The following is an 18,331-nucleotide window of genomic DNA, read 5'->3' as shown; positions in this document are numbered from 1 at the left end:
GAATACCCACTAGGATGGCTATAATGAAAAAGACATACTAAGCACTGGCAAAAATGCAGAGAAACTGGAACTCTCAAACATTGCTGGTAGAAATGTAAAATGGTACAGCTGCTTTAGAAGCAGGTCAATAGTTCCTCAGAAATTAAACTCAGTCACCGTATAACCCAGCAATCCCATTCCTAGGTTTATATCTAAGAGAAATGAAAACATACACCCATACAAAAACTTATATATGAATGTTCAGAGCATTATCCATAATACCCCAAAAGTAGGAAAAAAAACAACAAATGTCCATTAACTGCTGAATGGATAAATGTGGTACATTCATAAAATGGAACATTATTTGGTAAAAAAAGGAATGAAATTCTGATACATAATACAATACGGGTGAAAACACTACAGTAGGAAGCCAGTCTCAAAAGGTCACATATTGTATGATTCCATTCTTATAAAATGTCCAGAATAGGCAAATCCAGAGACATAGAATAGGATCATAGTTGCCTAGAGTTAGGAGAGTTGAGAGGAAAGGGGAAGTGACTGCTAAAGTTACAGAGCTGCTTTGCAGGGTGACGAAAGGGTTCTAAAATAATTGTGATGATAGTTACATAACTGTGAACATACTAAAAACTACTGACTTGTACACTTCAATGTGTGTTCTAGAATTCTAGAATACATTAATTCTATCTCAATAAAGCAAACGCATTTTATTTATTTTTTTTGAGACAGAGTCTGGCTCTGTCACCCAGGCTAAAGTGCAGTGGCATGATCTCAGCTCACTGCAACCTTCCCCTCCTGGGTTCAAGCGATTCTTCTGCCTCCTGAGTAGCTGGGATTACAGACATGTGTAACCATGCCTGGCTAACTGTATTTTTAGTAGAGCCTGGGGTTTCACCATATTGGCCAGGCTGGTCTCAAACTCCTGACCTCAAGTGATCTACCCACCTAGACCTCCTAAAGTGCTGGGATTACAGGCATGAGCCACCACACCCAGCCAAGCAAACATATTTTAAAAACATCATTTTGCCATGTGCTTTTTACTCTTTCACCTCATGTATATTTGAAGAGAACTGTATGTTTTCAATTAATTTACATTTTATTCACCAAAATATTTTGTTTGTTTTTTGAGACAGAGTCTCACTCTGTTGCCCAGGCTGGGTGCAGTGGTGCGATCTCGGCTCACTGCAACCTCTCCCTCCCGGGTTCAAGTGATTCTCTTGCCTCATCTTCCTGAGTAGCTGTGATTACAGGTACACGCCACCATGCCTGGCTAATTTTTGTATTTTTAGTAGAGACACAGTTTCACCATGTCGGCCAGGCTGGTCTTGAACTCCTGACCTCAAGTAATCCACCCACCTTGGCCTCCCAAAGTGCTGGGATTCCAGGCATGAACCACCCTTATTCATCAAAATATTTTCAAAGAACTATCTGATAAATATCAAGTCTTTCAAAAGTTCTTCAAAAGCTTATTTTCCTCCTTTCGATCATAAAGTTCTATTCCACTGAAAAATAAGAAATTCCAGCCTGGGCAACATGGCAAAACCCTGTCTCTCAAAAAAATACAAAAATTAGCCATGTGTGGTGGCATATGCCTCTAGTCCCAGCTGCTCAGGGGGCTGAGGTGGGAGGATTGCTTGAGTCTGGGAGGTCAAGGCTGCAGTGAGTCAAGATCACACCACTGCACTGCAGCCTGGGCAACAGAGAGAAACCCTGTCTCAAAAAATAGGAAGAAGAAGAAGAAGAATAAATGAAATTCAAAATGTAAAATCTCCAGTGCTCGAATCACAGTTTTCAAATTCAGCTTTTGTACTGTCAATTGGCAAAGCAACAACAAAAACCGCAAACTTTATTGTTTTAATCTATTTGGTTCATACTTTGCAAGAGATGGTGGAATCTAGAAAATTTTAATCAGGGATTTTATGATCTTCCCTTCCCCAAACCCCGCCAAATCTGAACAAAGAGCTCAAACTACTTTTTTTCCTTCTTTTATTCCATATTATATAGAAGAATGCCACAGTTGCAAAAGAGCAAGCTATCTCTAAAATCCAGGGCCAAGATCAGCAATCCCAGTACTAAAGTCAAAAGAATCAATAAACAGTAAATAGGATTCATTAAATTCATTCTGTTTCAATTTGTCCAGTTTTTAAACACATTATTCAATCACAGCCATCATAAAATAAGAAATATTAAATGCATTAACTTTAGATTAGAGGATGACAACTTTAAGGAAGTTGCAGATATCCATTTAGATATCCATGAAAGACAATTATGTTAATACTCTTTAATGTACAAGATTTTATTATAATTTCTATAGCACTGTCAAGAAAAAAAGGAGGGAGGCCTCAACAAACTGACAAGGAGGCTAACATAAATTTAAGTGTCTTGCCATATTTATCTATGTAAATAAATTCAGTTCTGAAAAATAATGCATAAATATACTTTAATGAGACAACTCCATTTATCCTCACCTTGTTGACTTTTTCATCTTATGTTTCCCAAATCAACTCCTCGGTTGGTTTATTAGCATTTTGCAATTATAGTTATATACTTTATGAATGTATTAGAGACAGCTAATTGTCTTCCAATATCCATTCTCTACTTCTTCTCTAACAAAATGCTCTTTATTTCATCATTTTGCCAAACAGTACAAAAGGTTAATTTTCCAGGCTCTCGCCTCAGCCTCCGGACTAGCTGGAATGAGAGCTAAAGGTGTCAGTGTGACTTAGTCCTGGACAATAAAATGCAAGTAGGGGCTTCTGGGTAGACATATTTTTCTTTATTCTTCTAAGTAAAACCAAAAGCCATGTACATTATATTTATCGTATAAAATGTGTTTGCTTTATTGAGATAGAATTAATGTATCCTAGAATTCTAGAACACCCATTGTTCTAACTTAGAAATGCTAAGCATCAGCAGTACTGTTGGAATTACGAGAATTTGAAAGATAGCCGCATATAAGGTCAAGAATCAATAAGTAGAACTACAAAGCAGAAAGAAAAGTATTACATTTAAAATAACAGTAAACTCTAAGGGACTTAGAAATAAATTTAGCAAGCGAAGAACACATCTGCATGAAGAAAAAAAATAATCATATCTAAGGGCAAAGAATAAGATCTGAACAAGTGAGCAAAATATCTGTGCAGGAAAGTTAAATTAAAACCAAAAGGATTCTGAAAGGTGGAGAGATGGCAAACTGGCTAGGGACCTCAGGACCCAGGAGGAAACATGGTAATGATATCCTGAATTTTCTTATTTTTGCTTTCTATATCCCATTCTGGATACTGGTGAAGCCAGCAACCCAGGAACACCAAGTGCAAAGAAACTGCCTCCCCTCTCTGTCTGCCCCCGCAAAAAGACTGCTTTCTCTAGCCAAAGAAACATGAAAGGGGCACCAAGACAGAAAACTTTTAGGCAATAAATAACTCCAGACAAACACTACAGAAAAAAGTGAAACTCCACCTCATCCCCACCAGCAAAAACCAAGTGGAAAGCCTGGACTTCCATCCCTGTCCAACTGTAAGAGGAGGCACCCCAACCTCTTTCCCTGAATGGGGAACAAGGGGAAAGTTGGGACATTCATCCCCCTTGAGCATGATCTAATATCCCCCTTCCCCATCTGCGTTAGTGGAGACCACTGTAGGAGCCTGGACTTGCAGCCCATACATCAGTTGCAAGGTGCTCCTCCCTGCACTGCAGGAGTGGTGCCAGAGGGGACTTGTTGAGTGCCAGACTTTCACCACCACTTAGCAGTACCAAGGCCTCCACTCCACATGGTGTCAGTGGAGGTCCATCAGAGAGCAGTAATAAGGCACTCCTCTACCTCCTAACGAGCGGGGTACCAGTGGAGGCCTGGTGGAGAGCCTGAACCTCCTCCTCTACCCAGCAGTAACAAGCAAACCCCCTCCCCCAGGCTGTCAACTGAGAACAAGGAGAGAACCTGAACGTCCAAGCCCACCTGGTGGTAATGAGGCAACCCTGTCCACCCCCAGCAGTAGTGTTGGAGGGTGCCTGCTAAAACACAGATTTAAGTAAGACCCAGTCTTATAATACACAAAAACAACGACAACAACAAAACCATAATACATGAATGTCCAAGTTTCAGTCAAAAATCACTTATTAAATCACAAAGAGATTTACCATTTGTTTGATGTGTGTGGGGGAGGGATAACCTATTATACCAAGCACCAATAAGATCTCAAATTGAATGATTAAAGACAATCAAAAGATGTCAACACTGCAATGAAACAGCTTGACTGTGCAACAATTTTCTTTTCCTCTCAAAATCTTCTGGCCCTTCAGATTAACATTCCACTGATACTGCACTTACATGGTAAATGCCTTTACTAATTTATAAATTATAAACTTTGTGATAAAGAGTTAAGTATTTCCAAAGAATTTTAGCCCAAGGAAAAGTCAGCATTTAAAAATTTATTTTTGGCTGGGCGCGGTGGCTTACACCTGTAATCTCAGCACTTTGGGAGGCCCAGGCGGGTGGATCACTTGAGGCCAGGAGTTCAAGACCAGCCTGGCCAACATGGCAAAACCTCGTCTCTACTAAAAATACAGTAAGTTAGCTGGGCATAATGGCATTTGCCTGTCTTCCCAGCTACTTGGGAAGCTGAGGCAGAAGAATGGCTTGAACTGGGATGCGGAGGTTACAGTGAGCTGAGATTGTGCCACTGCACCCCAGCCTGGGAGACAGAGCGAGACTCTGTCTCAAAATAAATAAATAAATAAATAAATAAATAAATAAATAAATAAAATTTTAAAGTGTATTTCTCCCTTAATTTTTTTTTTCTTTTTCTTTCTTTCTTTTTTTTTTTTGAGGGATGAGTCTCACTATGTTGCCCAGGCTGGTCTCAAACTGCTAGGTTCAGTGATCCTCCCACCTCAGCCTCCTGAATAGCTGGGAATGTAAGTGCACCCGGCTTCCCTTACTTTTTTATTTCTTAAACTTACCATTGATTAGAAGCAACTAGAATGAATTCCTTGCACTTCTAAAATTTATTATTCTCTAATATTAGTGTGCAATTCTCACAAGAGTAAGACTAAAAGCATTTTAAAAGTCAATCTTTAAGTATTAAAAAACATACTGGAAAAACTCATCAAAAATAATTGATGAATGAGATGATACTAAGTCATTTTTAAGAACACTAGAAAATGTTAATCTTATATTCTCAGTACAGACTTTTTCCAAGTTACACGTAAAAACTAGGAAAAAACAAAATCCACAGACCTAATGCGGAAATGTGATATGGCTTGAGTGAGGATAAAAAGAGGAAGAAACAGATGTGCTACCTGTGAAGGACTATACCATAGATCAGTGATGCTCAATCGTTAGTATCATCAGGATCACCTGGAGAGCAGGTGCAACAGATTACTGGGTCCTGTCCGCAGAATTTCGGATTCAATAAATCTAGGGCAGCTGAGAATTGGCATATCAAACAAGTCCCCACGGGATGTTGATTCTGCTGGTCCAGTGACCACATTTTGAGAACCACTGCCTAAAAGAGATGATGTGCAGATCACAAAATATAATAATAAAGGTCAGCTATTGGAAGCCTAACTCTAGTGAAGCAAGCAGAACTCTGTACCTAATGCTGAATTAAGATTAAGAATTAGGGTCAGGGGCAGTGGCTCACATCTATAATCTCAATATTTTGGGAGGCCAAGGTGGGAGGATCACTTGAGGCCAGGAGTTACAGAGCAGCCTGGGCAACAGAGCAACCCCCCATCCCTACAAAAAATAAAATAAAATAATTTATTTTAAAAGAGTAAAAATTAGTGGGAGAGAAAGGGAAGTCAACCTTAAGTTGCTGTAAAGGTAAAAGTTCATAAGAACCAGAAAATTTAAAAAAAAAAACTCTCTTCCCATACACGACAAACTTATTAATGCATTTATTCAATATTTATTGAACAAGAACTATATGCCAGGTACAACACATGGAGAACACAAACATAAATAAACATTAACTGCTAAAGAGCTCATCATCTATAAGGTGAAACAGAACAAAAAGCAATTACAGACCTAGAAAAGTTAAGGAATTCAACTAAAATAACAAATACAGAAAAATCTTTTCGGCAAATTTGTAAGTTATAACTTCAATGGAATTCTTATTCTTTGGTGACAGGAAAGAAAAAGGGAGAGACTTCACTCTATTAACAATAAGAGGCCGGGCGCGGTGGCTCAAGCCTGTAATCCCAGCACTTTGGGAGGCCAAGACGGGCGGATCACGAGGTCAGGAGATCGAGACCATCCTGGCTAACACGGTGAAACCCTGTCTCTACTAAAAAATACAAAAAAACTAGCCGGGTGAGGTGGCGGGCGCCTGTAGTCCCAGCTACTCAGGAGGCTGAGGCAGGAGAATGGCGTGAACCCGGGAGGCGGAGCTTGCAGTGAGCTGAGATCCGGCCACAGCACTCCAGCCTGGGTGACAGAGCGAGACTCCGTCTCAAAAAAAAAAAAAAAAACAATAAGAATCACTCAAAATAGAATAACGAGTCCATACTGACATAAGTAATTGAATAATAAATGGAAGAGGAGGGACAATCTCCTGTGCAGAAGAATTCCCAGTAATTAGCAGGTGGAACATAACTCCCCACTCCCTGAGTGTGAGTTATAGATCATGACTTCTTTCCAGAGAGCGGCATGAAAAGAGAGGTGATGGAAACTTGACTGTGGAGAAACCTCACCAATACTACCTCAGCCTAGTGATCAAGGTCAGCATCAACAGTGATAAGTCACATTGACAGTATGTGATGAAAATGGCACTGCACTTCTGAGATCTTCCTCAAAACTCATAACCCCAGTCTAATAAAGAGAAAAACATCAGACAAGTTCAAATTGAGGAACACTTTTACAAAGCACTTGACCAACACTTCTGAACACTGTGAAGGTCATAAAAAAACAAGGAATGTCTGAAAAACTGTCACAGCCATAAGGAGCCTAAGTAGACATGATGACTACACGTAACGTGGCATTCTGGAACAGAAAAGGCTCATTAGGTAAAAACCAAGGCAATTCGAATAAAGTATGGACTCTCGTTAATGATAATGTAAAAATGTATCAGTATTAGTTCATTAATTGTAGCATGTTAATATGTAACAGTTAATAAACTGGTTGTAGGATATATGGGAAATCTCTGCACCATCTTTGCAATTTTTCTGTAAATCTAGAATCATTTTAAGAAATAAAATTTATTTTAAAACTTGAGAATTAACTTCTCAGAATACTGATTTAGTTTTTAAAAGTCACAAAATTCCAATGATGGAAAATAAAGGAATACATGAGTATATTACTGATTAAGTAAAGGAATAAATAAGTATATGGAGATTTGCTGCTGACAGGAATTTCTAAATAAGTTTAATGTATATTTTATAATGAGAAAATGGGAATATCAAATTATGTATTTTTAAGTTAATGGTACTGAGGTCATTTCACCAGAATTACACCATTATAAAGCTATGATTGACAAAATCCACAAGAATGCATTAAGCAGAAAACACGGCCAAAAATTTTTCAGTAGTAAAACTATTTAAAATGTAACAAGCACAAAGCAATTCCAATTAAATAAATACTGAAATAAGATGTCAGTGTAGAAAAGAATGAACCTGAATTAATATTTCACAATGCACATGGCAATACATTTCAGGAGGTTAAAAAAGTAAACCTAAGAAAAGCCGAAAAATAACTAAACAGGAGAACGTTTTTTTATATTACCTTAGGAGAAAAATTTGAGTACTGAAAAAAAGACAATCAATTTGAGTATTGAAAACTTTTATTTTTATATGAAAAATAAAAACTTTTTATGCAATCAATAAAACAAAAATTACAGGAATAAATGTAACAGACTAGGAGAAATCATTACAAAGCTTGCTACCCAAAATATCCATATACAAAAATACAGGCATATGTAGAAAAATACATATGTCTATATATACATATATAGAGATGAGTATAAAAGTTCAGCTGTGCATTGTCAAGGGAATAATTTCCAAGTAGGAATACAATAAATGAATCAAGACATAGCAAAACGCATAGCTCTAGTAGCAAAATTATTTGGTAAACTATGCAAAAACAGGCACAAAGCTAAAAATATTTACTATTTGACTTTTTACAGAAAAGGTTTGCCAACCCCTGGGCTAAAGAGGCAAGTTAATTCATTGATCTACACAATTTTTGGTGAGGTCGAGAGAGTCATTACAGATAATCCTCTTCAAAAAAGGAGGAAAATGGAAAGTACATAGAATCAGGTTACTAAAATACAGAGGGAAATGTTGGAAATCTGGAAATCCGTTAAGACTCAGTCCTATTTCCATCGGGAAATGATTCTCCATGGTTCTGGGATCCATCTTCCAAGTTCATCCCTCTGAGTCACTCTTTCTTTTTTATGAAAGGTAGCACTTGCTTTCTGCTGAGTAGTTTTCTCATCATGCTTCCTGCTTGTAGAAGTTTGGGGGTTCAAAGGCATCTTTTCATTTTGTACTCTCTGTCCCCTTTAATCCAAGCTAGTAGTGAGCCTCAAAATACATTTCTCTTAAAGCTTTGTGGGTCTCCTAGGAATCTCACTGGGGTTCTTTGCACTAAACAAAAGCCACATGCACAAATCTTTTTCAGATAAGCCCTCCTCTACCTTGAGATTCTGCTGAAATGGCTGCAGGATAAGGACCATTCCCTTAAGCTTCTTGGAAGCCCTATTGTTTGATTGAATGGATTGGTGAGTCACACCATTAGTCTTTCTTTAGAGGCCCTTTTATGTGACTGAAAAGTATTCTGAGGCAGAAACTTAGATCTTTCTTAAATATTAACAAAGGATTTTACAGCTACACTCTCAACTTTGTCCTTAGTTTTCCTGGCAATGTCTTGGATCTGATCCTTGTTCAAGAAGGAAACTAGAATATTTCACCCTAAAATATGCTTCTTTAAAATAATTTTTTTTTTTTTTTTTTTTTTTTTTTGAGACGGAGTCTTGCTCTGTCACCCAGGCTAGAGTGCAGTGGCGCAATCTCAGCTCACTGCAAGCTCCGCCTCCCAGGTTCACGCCATTCTCCTGCTTCAGCCTCCCAAGCAGCTGCGACTACAGGCGCCCGCCACTACGCCCAGCTAATTTTTTGTATTTTTAGTAGAGACAGGGTTTACCATGTTAGCCAGGATGGTCTCGATCTCCTAACCTCATGATCTGCCTGCCTTGGCCTCCCAAAGTGCTGGGATTACAGGCGTGAGCCACCGCCCCTGGCCAATTTATTGCTCTTTATTGAAGATTTTCTATAAACTGGGATTTTAAACCACTCTAAGCCACTCTTGAGTTACTTTTCTCTCATGTGAACTGCACTGCAACATTACTAAATGTGCTTGTTTCTCTCTTGTTCATCTGTTTTTTGCTGCAGGAGTCTGTCCCAACTATGAACTTAGTAAGGTTAAGGAAAATTATTATTTCTCCCTTTCAGTTAGAAGAAGCCATTTCTTAATTTTAGCATCATTTACTGTTTGGAGAGGTGACATGGTCAAAACCATCAAGTCTCAGCTCCGTCAGGTTTATCAATCCTTTCTTTAGCATACTTGCTCCTCTCACTCTTTATGCATAAACCAGGTGGCACCTTCAAGTCTAGTTGGAAATCTTCTTAGCTACAGTACTCAGTTCATTATGCACATTCTAGTTTCTACATTACTACAGGTGACAGTGTTGCTTTATAAAGCTTATGCTACTACATTAGAAGGATCCCCATTCCTCCAGTTTCTAACAAGCTTCTCCCTACTTTCCTTTAAGCCCTTCCTGGCAACCTCACCAAAAAACAGGAGACTACAGTTTCTCCAAGATACTTTAGGTTTACACTGACAGTGTCTTCAATGTCCATACAACATAAGTCTCATTTACAACATAAGAAAGGAAAGAAACAGGGAGGGGAAGGGGGAACTTCTTCACATAACTTCTCTTTTCTTAGGGGGAAAATATTGTTCAGGGAGCTCTCCAATAAACTTCTATATCTCTTTGGTCTGAAGAGGATAAAACAGTTACCCACTAAGTGCAAAGGAGTCTAGAAAAATGAGTATCTGGTATTTTCTGCCTCAATCATAAAAAGAAAGCAGGAAAGTAGGAGGTTGGTATGACTTTTGCATAGACAATCAATGGTCTGCCACAAAAGTTAAGTAAAAAGCACAGCAAAGATAAATGAGTCAATGATTAAAACCACATATTTTGAATATGTATTTCTAAATTCCAGAAATTAAATGGTTTACCTCAAAGATATCTGAAAATTTGTTTTTGATACAAATGCTAAATTAATATTCTTCCCTATAATTATATAGCATTTTATAATATCCAGACTATTCATATATGTATTCTTTACAATAGCCTTGAAAGAAAAATAAAGCAAATATTATTATGTTAGTCCCACTTTACAGATAAGAAACATGAATCAATGGTATGACCATAGCTTATTGCAGCCTTCAATTCCTGGGCTAGAGTGATGCTCCTGCCTCAACCTTTCTAGTAGCTGGCCCTACAGGCATGCCACCATACTGGCTAATGTTTAAAAATTTTTTTAGAGATGAGGTCTTACTATGTTGACCAAGCTGCTCTTGAATTCCTGACCTCAAGCAGTCCTCCTGCCTCACCCTCTCAAGTAGCTGAAATTACAGGCATGAGCCACTGCACCCGGCAAAAAGTCATCATTTTTGACAACACTAATCCTATAGTAATTTGCTTAACCCACTATCACTGACATTAGGTTATTTCCCATTTGTCACTCCCATGGTCAATCCTATCAAAATATTTTCATGCATTATTTTTCCCTCCTTACTTAGCTTATTTTATTAGGAAAAAATACCACAAATTGGTTGACTGGGTCAAAACATACATACATGTTTAGAACTTTGCTATATGCTGATTTCTAAAAGCAATTTAACATAGTTTAGTTAACTAAAGATGCTATCAGCATGAGTATACCATGAGGTTCGCCAAAACCTCACCATCCCCAATACCTTGCTGAATTCTTGCTTATTTAGAACGAAATAAAATGTTCTAATGTTCTCTTATTGTTTTAATTTGCATTTGATTACTTGTGGGATAGAACACTCCTTTTTGTGTTTTTTACTTTCTTCTTATGAGAACTATAAGTTTATATCTGTATTTAATTTACTAGAGTCTTGAGATTTCTCTTATAAAATTTAATAAGTTCTTTATTTCTCATAAACATGCTGTTATTTGGTTCAAATATTTCTTCTAATGTTACCTTTTTAATTTTGGTTTTACCAACATTCATTTGTACAAAAAATGTTATATAATAATTCTATTCTATAAAATGTTCTTCAGTGTTTTGTTTTGTTTTTTTCACTCCAAAATGGAAAAGTTACCAGCTGTCCACAAAGTTGATAAACACGCTACCAGCTATAATACTTATTCTCCTTTTAATCAGCCTGGGGTTTATTTTGATCTATGATACTCAATTTAAATTTCGTTGCAGATTTCAAAAATTGTACTTAACTAAAGATGCCCTTTTGCATGCTGCTAACTGCTATAGATAGTTGAGCGGATTAAGATAACCCAAATAATGTGGAACTACTATAAATAATATAAATGCTGTGAATTTAACTATAAAATCTGCTACAGGAAATCAGTAAGGCATGTGTAAACATTACCTAAAAGAGACAAAACAGTTCCCAGACCCACACAAGGTGGTTATAACCTAATTGAAAGTGCTCTAACATTATCTATTTTAGAAGACAAATGGGTCGTTCAGAAGGGGCACTGGTCAGCCATTGGCGTATAGGGCAGGGAAAAAAGTTACTGGGTTTTTCTCCTTTTTCAATTAATTCTTCCTACTAACTATACATTTCTTTTTTCAAGAATCATTTTCAAGAAGTTTTTAGCTTCCTGTGTTTGTTATGTGGTACTCCTACTCTCCTTTATTTAAGAAGTTAATGATTTTAGTTATTTCTTATTTTATCCTAGAGATTAAACTTTTTCTCAAGTACACTCTGGGTGAGTTGTCTGGTCTCAGGGTCTGGATGTTTCTGATCTGGAGGTGAGACTGGTATTGATATGGCTGCCTAAGGCTATCTTTGCTGATGTTATCAAATCTTTGAATCCTAATTCGTAATTCCTGTTAATACTGCAAGTGTCATACCTGTTCTCTTCATATTTTCATAGAATTGCACTGAAAGGCTTAATGGTTATATAATCCAAATAGAAACTCAATTTGCAAACCTTTCACATGAGTTATTATCAAGACACACTCCTCTATTCACTATTTCTATTTTCTGGCTTTATTTCTTTAAAAAGTGTTCTGTTAAGAAATAATTAACAGTAAGCTGCGCAAATTTAAAGTGTACAACTCAAAAAGTTTGGACATTTGTGTATTTACCCGTGAAACCATCATCACATCAAGATAGTGAACCTCCTAAATCTTTCCTGACCCTCTGAATTCCTTTCCTCCCTTCCCTTGCTGTCCCCTCTGCATTTGATATGCTTCCATTGCTATACTTATATTTTTCAGAATTTTTAATAAGTGTAACATATTCTTTTTTGTCTGGCTTCTTTCACATAGCATAATTGTTCTGGGGTTCATCCACTTTGTTACAAATATTGCTGAGGAGTATTCCATTGTATAGATATACCACAATTTTGTTATTCAATTACCTGTTGATAACCACTTTGGCAAACAGTTTTAGCAGCTTCTTAAAAAATAAAAAAAGGCTGAGCGTGGTGGCTCACGCCTGTAATCCAGCACTTTGGGAGGTCAAGGTGGGCAGATCACTTGAGGTCAGGAGTTCCAGACCAGCCTGGCCACCATGGTGAAACCCCATCACTTTACTAAAAATACAAAAATTACCTGGACTTGATCACAGAAGTAGTACACTTCTGTAATCCCAGCTACTTGTGAGGCTGAGGCAGGAGAATTGCTTGAACCTGGGAGGTAGAGGTTGCAGTGAGCCAAGATTGTACCACTGCACTCCAGCCTGGACAACAGAGTGAGACTCCGTTTTAAAAAAAATACAAATAAAAAATAAAAAAATCTACCTACCATTCCATTCCTAGGAATTCACTCAAAATAAAAGAATGCATATGTCCATATAAAAACTTATACATGAAGATTCATAGGATCTTTATCTGTATTAGCTAAAAATTAGAAACAATTCATCTCCATCTACACATGCATAAACAAATTGTGGTATATTCATAAAGCGACATACTACTTGGCAATAAAAAGGAATAAACTATTAATATACATTACAGACAATATGGATAAATCTCAAAATACCTAAGCTGAGTAAAAGCAAAACAAAAAAAATGAGTATGTATTTCTTGCCAATTCTTTTTTTAATGCACCTGATCACTTTACAGCCTCTTACTCTGTTTTATAATTCCTATTTTATTTATTGAACATATTAAACTATGTACATATGTATGTATTTACACATACATACATAGATACATACCTACAAGCTCTCGATCTGTTGACCAGGCTGGAGTGCAGTGGCGTGACCATGGCTCACTGCAGCCTTGACCCCCGGGCTCCAGAAATCCTCCCACCTCAGCCTCCTGAATAGCTGGGACTATAGGTGCACACCACCACACCCAGCTAATTCTATTTATTGTAGAGACAGGGTTTCACTATATAGCCCAGGCTGGTCTTGAACTCCTGGGCTCAATCGATCCTCTTGCCTTAGTCTCCCAAAGTGCTGAGATTATAAGTGTGAGCTACTGCAACTGGCCATAAACATATTTATTTCATGTAATGTGTATTTCTAATAATTGAAATCTCTATAGATCTGTTTCAGTTGTTTGCTGTTTCTGCTGACTCTTGCTCTTAGTGTTTTGATTTTTTCCCCCTTGCTACATTTTGTAATTTTTAAAAATGTGTATAAGCTTACTTTTTAGAATTTTGACTACAATTATTTGACGACTGCATTGATAGTACATTCCCCCATGGAATTCCTCCAAGGACGATTTTTTATTGTTTTTACCAGGTACCTGAGAGTATTACAGACTGAGGTCCAATTTAAATTAAAATCCTCCACTTGTGGAGTTTTACAAACTATAAAAATGGTGTAAATTAAGGCCCCAAATTCAAGTGAATGTGAGCTGATAACCAAGAATTATTAGGGAAGATTGTAAGTCTACCCAGAACTGAGTATCTTTGCAAGATGGTCTCTGATCAGGCTTCTTACCTTTATATGGGACCCAGGGATCTTTTTCTCTAGTCCTCATCCTGCTCCTTACACAAAGCTTCTATGCCAACAGAAATCCATGGATGCCCCCAAAGTATTCAGTGACTTCAGCACCTGCTTATCTCACAGGATATATTATACTTGTTTTATTTCTAGCCCCAGAAAGTTCCCCTTATTTTCTTAATGGACTCATCCATTCATGTAAAAGGATATTTTTTATACTGAATCTAGTACCTCACATGGTTGGTGGAGGGAGGAATTCAGGCTCTCTAGTCTATCATAGTGCTACAAAATCAGTCTACCATTTCTGCAACTGCTTTATAAAATTTAAATACAATATTATATTTATTCCTGATAAATTTTATTTTGGGTTGTTGAGTATAGTCTACAGGTCTGTCAAGAGCACTTAAAATCTTGATTGAGTCATCATAGTAGCTTACCTTAGAAGTTGTATATCATTTGCAAATTTGTTTGAACCTTCTTAGCCTTCACCAAAGTCACTGATCACCACAGCTTCTGACAAAAAGAAAAGCTTTAAAATTAATTTGTAAAATCTTTATAGCAAATCCAACATATTTTCTTATTGCTCTCAGTTATATATTAAAATTCCAGTTACAAATTAAATTTCCATTACAAATTACAAACACAAATTAAAACTCTCAGTTACAAATTAAATTTCCATCATAATCAAATAACTGATACATCAAATTAAAACAGGTAAATTTTCATATCCCAATAACTTCAAGTGGCAAACCTTTCAAACAGTAGTATTGAACTGAATGAAAAATATATTTATCATCAAGGGAAACCAGTAGAAGTATAAAGCGTTGGCTTGGGTAAAGGGGGCTCTAGTACCTCTGAAATCTCCAACAGCCCCCACCTTCAAAAGGAAGAAACATAATTTATTTAAACTAGTATCTTAAAGGTTGGTGTTTACAAAAAGGCTGTGCGAAGGCTTTCCTGACTGAAGGATACTTTCTTCCCCTTAGATATTCAGTAAAATTTTAGCTCTTTCATATTTCTATTGTTTCATAGCACAAAACATAGAAGGGCACTGAAGGGTCATAACGGGAAGCTTTGGTAGGTTTCTTGCTTTTAACAACATCATGAAAACCCATACCTGTTAGATTTTTTTCTTTTCTACTTCGCCACTTTTAGTTCACACCTTTACCAATTTCAGTCAGCAACGGCAATTTCTGTAAAATCTATCTTCATCACAAGAATGTGTATGTGTGTGCTTGTTTCCCCATCAGAAATAAAAGAAAACTTACACTTCTCTCCTTTAGCGCATTGCTCTTGCATGAAGAATGAATAAACCACTGATTTGGGGTTTGCATCTTTACATTCTGAGCAGCAACTTAGAATGCTTTGCTCCAGGATATTTGATGGATATCCTGCAATAATGTAGGAAAAACAGCACAGGCTTTGGAGTCACATCAATCTGGGTTTAAATCTCAATCTTCTACTTAGTAACTGGCTAATCTGAAGCAAATTTTTAATCTCTCTGAACCTAGTGGGAAAATAAGATGGGTCTCAATGTATAGCTGCCAAGAAACAAATGATATAGCATCTATACAGTGTCAGCAAAGTGCCCACCATATAACACAAACTCTATTATGTTAGCTTTCCTATGTAATTTTATGCTTCATTTTCACTTTACTCAGTCAAAGGAATTTCCAGACTAAATTTTAAGTTATAGCCTTGATAAATTTTATGGTATTGTCCAACAATTATCAACATTTTAGGCCAGGTGTACTGGCTCACTCCTGTAATCCCAGCACTTTGGGAGGCCGAGGCAGGAGGATTGAGCCCGGGAGTTTGGGACCAACCTGACCAATATAGTGAGACCTCATCTCTACAAAAATAAAATTTTAAAAAAATTTAAAAAATGGAAACATTTTTCAACACTTAATGCTTTCAAAATAGCAGCGCATCAATACTACTACTACTACTGAATATATCCCACCAAGAAAGTACATTTCAAAATCTATGTTATAGAGTCACTAGAATTTGTTCCTTTTTGTGTGTGGTTATGTCACCAAAATGTGATACAGTCTTGTAAACTTATTTCAGTTCCTTTTCAGATTTTTCTTTCATTCTACCTTTTTATTTAATCCCACTTTTGAATATGTACACATACATGATGATTTAGGGTTAAAACTACAGAAACAACTTCTATTTAGAGAAATCTCTCTTCTGTTGTTGGCACCTTTACCCTGTTCCTTCCTCCTGTGGATAGATTCCATACTTTCCAATGCCTTTATTTTTTCCACTTCCTAATGTATTCTACAGATCATTCTCTATTGGTATATAGAGACTTTCTCCCTTCTTTTTTATGACCTCTATGGAAAGAGGATGACTTGGAAGGGGCACCATCTACTTGGAGACTGTTGCACTGTCTGGATACACCTCAGTTTATGCCATCAGTTCTCTATTAAGGGGCATTTTGGTTATGTCCGATCTTTTGCAAATGCAAGTAATATGCTGCTGTGACTAACCTCCCTTTCACTATTCTCTCCCACGCAGTTTATGCTTATGTATCCTTACCGGCAATGTATCGAAGTGCCTATTTCCCCACAGTCTACAGGGCATATTGTGTAACTTTTGGATTTTGTTGAGAAACACTTTAGCATAGCTTTAATTTGTATTTTTCTTTGTATGACTGAAGGTGGAATATCTTTTATTTTATTTTATTTTATTTTTGAGACGAAGTCTTGCTGTGTTGCCCAGGCTAGAGTGCAGTGGCACAATCTGGGCTCACTGCAGCCTCCACCTCCCAGGTTCAAGCAATTCTCCTCCCTCAGCCTCCCCAGTAGCTGGGATTATAGGTGCTCACCACTATGCCCAGCTAATTTTTGTATTTTTAGTAGAGGTGGGGTTTCACCATGTTGGCCAGGCTGGTCTCGAACTCCTGACCTCAAGGGATCTGCCCGCCTTGGCCTCCCAAAGTGCTAGGGTTACAGGTGTGAGCCACCACGCCCAGTCTGGAACATCTTTTATATGTCTGTCATGTGCATTTCTTTTTCATATCTTTGACCCATTTTCCTACTGGGTTGATGGTCTTATTTGCCTGGAATTTTAGGAAGTTGTTTTCACCAAGGAGGTTAGTTCTTTGTGATATAAGTCCAAATATTTTTCTCCGTTTTGTTGCTTGCCTTTTGACTTTGCTCATGGCATTTTTCACCATTTAAATACTTTTTTATTAATATAGTAGATTTACCATGGTTTTTTTTTTTTTTAAGAATGAGTCATAGGCCTTTGGGTATATACCTAGTAATGGGATGGCTGGGTCATATGGTACATCTAGTTCTAGATCCTTGAGGAATCGCCATACTGTTTTCCATAATGGTTGAACTAGTTTACAATCCCACCAACAGTGTAAAAGTGTTCCTATTTCTCCACATCCTCTCCAGCACCTGTTGTTTCCTGACTTTTTAATGATTGCCATTCTAAATAATAAATAAATTTAAAAAAAATGTTTTGACACATTAAAAAAAAAAAAAAAAAAAGAATGAGTCATAGGTATAAAATCCTTGGTTTACACCTTCATAGACTTTAAATTTGTTGTTCCATGGCTGTTTTGCTTTGTATGTTGCTGTTTAGAAGTCTGTTGCTAAGCTCTCCTTTCTGTCTGGAAGCCCAGAGGAATTTTTCTTCATCATTTTGAAAGTCCAGTTGTTTTACTAGGACATGACTTGAAACTGACCATTCTGGATCAATTTTCCCAGTACACAATGAGCCTTTTCAACATGTAGATTGGAGTCATCTCTGATTTCCAGAATGTTTTCATGGATTGAAGCTTAACTATTAGCTTTGCTATTGTTTTTATCTTCTTAGGAACTCTACTTTTACTTATCTTCCTTATTAATCACTTTCTATTACTTTTTAACCTTTCTTCATTTAATTTTCACTCTCTTAGTTGTTTCCATACCTTTTCTCAGTGCTTCTTATATTCAGTCCAATCTTTTCTATGTACTTTGGAATTTAGCTACATTTTTTTCTTTATGATTTTTTTTTTTTTTTTTTGAGACAGGAGTCTCTCTATATTGCCCAGGCTGGCCTCAAACTCCTGGGCTCAAGCCTCTCAAACAGCTGGAACTACAGGCAGGCACCACTGCATCTGGCTTTAACTTCATTTTAAAAGCCGATTTTTCTTCTGATGCA

At 37.1% G+C, this 18,331-nt stretch overlaps 1 protein-coding gene across 8 annotated transcripts in view; it reads right to left on the bottom strand.

The window, feature by feature from the left end:
* The window catches only part of LOC105490706 (calcium binding protein 39 like), a 136,217-nt gene that overhangs the window by 106,180 nt on the left and 11,706 nt on the right, over positions 1-18,331 (bottom strand). For 3 of the 8 annotated variants that reach the window (XM_071081632.1, XM_011756582.3, XM_011756583.3), the window contains exons 2-3: positions 15,439-15,561; positions 14,608-14,683 (exon numbers count right to left, since the gene is read on the bottom strand). The gene's annotated coding sequence lies outside the window, so the exon portion shown is untranslated. Of the gene's footprint in view, positions 1-2,465; positions 2,488-14,607; positions 14,684-15,438; positions 15,562-18,331 lie in introns of those variants that run through there. The other 5 variants (XM_071081634.1, XM_011756585.3, XM_011756587.3 and 2 more) reach the window with 3 other exon arrangements.

The sequence above is a fragment of the Macaca nemestrina genome, chromosome 16 (genome assembly GCF_043159975.1).
Source record: "Macaca nemestrina isolate mMacNem1 chromosome 16, mMacNem.hap1, whole genome shotgun sequence".
NCBI classification, from domain to species: Eukaryota; Metazoa; Chordata; class Mammalia; order Primates; family Cercopithecidae; genus Macaca; species Macaca nemestrina.
This window is presented reverse-complemented; position numbering and strand designations above follow the sequence as displayed.